At 35.3% G+C, this 5,238-nt stretch overlaps 1 long non-coding RNA gene across 1 annotated transcript; it reads left to right on the top strand.

Moving 5' to 3' along the window:
• Window positions 1–336: 336 nt before the first annotated feature.
• On the top strand, window positions 337–2,191 carry LOC308694095. Its single transcript, XR_014030554.1, has 9 exons — window positions 337–415; window positions 575–640; window positions 719–783; window positions 879–977; window positions 1,055–1,135; window positions 1,224–1,323; window positions 1,397–1,477; window positions 1,575–1,671; window positions 1,758–2,191. It is a non-coding gene; the product is annotated as an uncharacterized lncRNA (long non-coding RNA).
• The last annotated feature ends 3,047 nt before the right edge of the window (window positions 2,192–5,238 follow it).

The raw sequence follows: 5,238 nt of genomic DNA on the forward strand, positions 1-5,238 counted from the left end.
ATCTCCTTCTGAACAAATCTCCTTCTGAACAAATCTCCTTCTGAACAAATCTCCTTCTGAACAAATCTCCTTCTGAACAAATCTCCTTCTGAACAAATCTCCTTCTGAACAAATCTCCTTCTGAACAAATCTCCTTCTGAACAAATCTCCTTCTGAACAAATCTCCTTCTGAACAAATCTCCTTCTGAACAAAGCTAGAACGTTTTGTGTGGAACAGTTTTCTCTTAATCAAGGTGAACATATGACAGGATACAGACACATTAAATAGACAAGAATGCACAAAGGATGATTGATCAGAATGGAACTACAAAAGGTGATGATGAGACAAAGAGAGACAGCTGTGATGAATATTAGTGTCTATGGTGATAAATGACAAGCAGGTGATGAGTTATCAGTGATGGCTGATGACGTGAAGGTGATGAACATATATAGTATATCAGATATGTTTAGTTGAAATTACTTTATGCTCAATGTCATGTGCTAACTTGAAGACATGTTTTGTTATTGTTCACACATTGGTTTTTATACATATGGTGCTGAATTGTGAACTATTCCTCCATATACCCATCACAAGATTCTCTGCTCCACAAAATTCTCTGCTCCATGAACTTTTATAAAGAAGTGCACAAGTGATATAACAGTAAGTTTTATTGAAGTACATTTAAGTTGTTGACATTTATACAAGCACTGATTAATCTACTAATTGTACACTTTCAAGTTTGTACAGAAACTCAATAACTACTGTTGATATTTTGAAGTCCACATATCCCTATACAAATGACGGTAAGCTAACAGACCATGTGTATGTTAGTTGCGAAATGTTTTTAATGTAAAGACTTCACTTATTGCACTTTGTTCAATGAATGTAATGTTTTCAGATTTCTGAAATTCACCAAAGTCCTAACTTTCTCCATATATCCATCACAAGATTATCTGCACCATTAACTTTTATAAAGAATCGTACAACTATTAAGATGGTAGGTTTGATTGAAGTAAATTTAAGTTGTGGACATTTATACAAGCACTGATTAATCTACTAATGGTACACTTTCAGATTTGTGCAGCAACTCAATAACCACTGTTGATATTCTGAAGTCCACAAACCCTTGTACAAATGTCCACTACCAACAAAAATGTAAGTTAACATACAATGTCTATGTTAGCTGCAAAATATTTTATGTGAAGACTTCACTTGGAGCATTTAATGAATGTAATATTTTCAGATTTCTGAAACACACTGAAGTCATAACTTCCTCCATGTACTCATCACAAGATTTTCTGATCCATGAACTCCTATAAAGAAGCCCACAGCTGATAAAAAAGGTATATTTCATTGCATGTCTGCAAAATTGAAATTTAAACGCTTTCATTCAAGCCCTAGTTAATCTACTTTCAGATTTGTGCAACAACTCAAAAACCACTGTTGATATTCTGAGGTCCATAAACTCCATAAACAATTTTTCACTACTGAAAAAAGGTAAGCTAACAGACATTTTCTACATTGATGGCTATGTTTTTTGTGTAAACCTTTTACTTTCACCAAGCAGTTTGTTAAACGCATGTAAACTTTGCAGATATCTGAAACGCACAAGTCATAACTTCCTCCCATATACCAATCGCAAGATTTTCTACTGCATGAACTTCTGTAAATTATACAACTGATTAAAAAAGGTAATATACAATGAATATATTCAAACGTGTTACTGAAAACATATAATTTTGTGATTTTTGATAACTTTATTGCTTTTCCCCTCTAGCAATAGTGACAACAACAGTCTTGTCAACTATCAATTCAGAAAATGTTCTGAAAGAACTTTAAACGTATGCAGGCAGTCAATTAATTTATTTTACTACTGAATACATCTCCACAGTAACAATGTTGAATGGATGGCTTGTATTATATTTGACCTATGTACAGTTACTTAATATGTGCCAGCCAAAAGAGGATGGCCTGCCCCGGCTGAGTCTGGTTCCTCCCAAGGTTTCTTCCTTTACCACTCTGCTGATTATGCTCCACCCTTTGATCCAAGATGTTCCACCCTACTATTATGCTCCACCCTTTGATCCAAGATGTTCCACCCTACTAAGGGAGTTTTTCTTGCCACTGTCGCCTTTTGGCTTGCTCACTGGGGTATTAAGGCACATGTTCAAGATAAATATGTAATAAAGATTCTTTTTAATAAAATGATTGAAATATACTTTGTCTCTGTAGCCATTTACTTCACTTTACTGTCAGTGATTTTCTACTTGTACTAAATGGATATAGACTATATTTAGTATATGAATTGATTCTACACAAACTTGGTGTCTTTTACAAAAAGTGCATCATAAAACAGCTTAGTGGATAGAGCATTTACATAATTTTCATTTAATTTGTAGTATGCTATTATTTAACAGTTGTTTTTATTGTTTTGAAATACTAAAATTAGTAAGTGTCTTCAGGACAATAGTTAAAACGTTGTCCAACCTGAATGTTAATTTTAACTTTAACAATACTTAAAGCTTTAAACCAAACAAATGCATGTATAATAGTTTATGTAGTTAACTTAATTTATAAAAGCCAGCTTAATTAAAAAAAAAATAGGTTTACTTAGACCATGACAACATCAAATCACACCCTTCTACTCTCTAGCTCACTACACACAATGCATAAAAGGAAATTGACATGAGAATGAACACATAAAGGCAAAAAGTATTAATATGAAGAAAACGCTTACATTGCAAGAATAGTAGATTGTCAAGGACTGCTATAGAAATCATTTTTGATCACAAAACTTTCTGAATACTCAAGACTTCAGGTGAGACTCAACATAGAATAAACAATGTTTCTAATCCCAGAAGAAAGATTAAAAAAATACTTAACTGGAAAATACAGAAACCATTTTATGAAGTTGGACAGGACTCGAACTCACAACCTCTGGGTGATGTGACTGTTACTCATCTAGTAGTACCATTGGGAAAACTGTTTTTTTTTTACATTTTTACCAAGATGCCAAAGTTCAATAAATCAAGTCAAGCGTTAATCTTTATATGAATGTGCCACATATCATATTCTAATGAGTTACTTTTCAGAAAGACACTATGTCTGTAACACAATGGTTTGGGCTCATGGCACATGGTTTAGCATTTTACGCTTAAGCTGCAGAGGAGAGGCTTCAGATTAAGAATGAGCACACAATAAGCACACAAAATAATTACTTAGCATCTCAACCAGTTAAGCATGCTAAGATATCTTAATGCTAATGTAACTTATGGTTAGCCAATGTGGAGCCAGAAGAGCAAAAAGAGCAGAAATAGAATGTACATGAAGAACAGATAGGTTCAGAAGTACTTATGGATGAAATCAAAACAAGCAGCATTAGCGCAATAGATTAGAAAAATGCCTGAACAAAACAGGAATCAACACAATTTTTATACTCATCCAACACAGGGTTCGAACCTACAACCAGAACGGCTCAGGATTAGAAGCACATGGTTTAGCAGACTGCACCACTCAGAGGATGTACAATCACAAACTTCAGATGAGAGGCTTCAGTGTAAGAATGAGCACACAAAAGCAAGTTAACCAGATTAGCATGCTAAGCTATCTTAATGCTGATGTAGCTTATGGCTTATGATGACGTGGTACATCCAATCCTGGCAAAAAAGATATCCTCGGATTCGACATGACGCAAGGAATCGATAGAGACCAATTTTATGATTTTGTGACAAACTGTTCACAAGTTACAGCCTCTGAACCAATTATGGGTCGACCTCATTAAGTTTGCGACATCATAACTTTTTTTTTCCAGTAGAGCAAAAAAATCGGGGACAGTACTTTTATGCGGCTCAGTCCGAAGATCATTTGAGTACATGTTTGGACAAAATTAGACCAATTTTGAAGGAGGAGTAGCGAAAAAACTGTTTTACATTCACTCCAATATGGCGGCCAGTCACATTGTTGATAAATAACATATGAGATATCGTTGAAATCGGCATAAGCCAAGGAATATATTGACATAAAGAAATCAAATTTCAAGCAATGTTAGCAAAAGTTATAAGCGTTTTTTCAAAAAACAATGATATCTCTGGAACACTAGGTGGCGCTGTGATCAAATTTCTCAGGTACCTTCGGGCCATGCTAATGATGATCCATACCAAATTTGGTGAAGAAATTTCAAATAGTTTAAAAGATATTGCAAATTATGACATCATTCAAAATGGCGGACACGTGGTACATCCCATCATGGCAAAATCGATATCCACGGATTTGTCATGACCCAAGGAATCGATAGACACCAAGTTTATAATTTTCTGACAAACTGTTCATAAGTTATTGGCCAAAATATGCATTTTCCATATCTCATGACCCGTAGGTGGCGCTGTTCCCAACTTTGGCATGGAACCTCAGATCATGCTTCCGATGAAGTGTACCAATTTTCGTTTCGATTGATCAAAGTTTGGCCGAGCTATAGCTTCTGAACCAATTTTGGGTCGACCTCGTTAAGTTTGCGACATCATAACTTTTTTTTTTCCAATATAGCAAAAAAATCGGGGACAGTACTTTTATGCGGCTCAGTCCGAAGATCATTTGAGTACATGTTTGGACAAAATTAGACCAATTTTGAAGGAGGAGTAGCAAAAAAACTGCATACTGTACTTTTCAAAATGGCCACTACTGTAATGGGCGGAGTCTTAATGTAAGATATTGGTTCTAATCAGCATGATGAGATGAATCAGGTGTACTAAGTTTCATTTTTCTAGATCAAAGGGTTCAAAAGTTATAACCATTTCAATGTTGAATTTTTGAACTGCTGGTGGCGCTATAGAGTTGGACCTAGAGACTCAAAAATTGCTACAATTACTTTTCATTACCATCACTACAAGTGTGCCAAATTTCATCATTTTCCTATGTATGGTTCATAGGGCTGCCATAGACTTCAAGAGGAGGAAGAATAATAATAATAATAATAATAATAAATATAGCTGCAAGCAGCAATACGGGGCCAAGCCCTGCAAGGCACAGCAAGAAAAAGCTGCTGTAGCGCAATGCGGAGCCAGAAGAGCAAAACATTAGATATTTAATGTACATCAAGCACAGCAAGTTCTGTAAGCACATCAATTACAGCAGCACAGCAAGCATTTAAGCACCAACAGCAGTGCGGAGCCAGAAGAACAAAAAGAGCAGAAATTGAATATACATGTAAATGTACATCAAGCACAGCAGCGCAGCAAGCATTTAAGCACCAACAGCAGTGC

This window comes from Scardinius erythrophthalmus (genome assembly GCF_964197995.2).
Source record: "Scardinius erythrophthalmus genome assembly, chromosome: 1".
NCBI classification, from domain to species: domain Eukaryota; kingdom Metazoa; phylum Chordata; class Actinopteri; order Cypriniformes; family Leuciscidae; genus Scardinius; species Scardinius erythrophthalmus.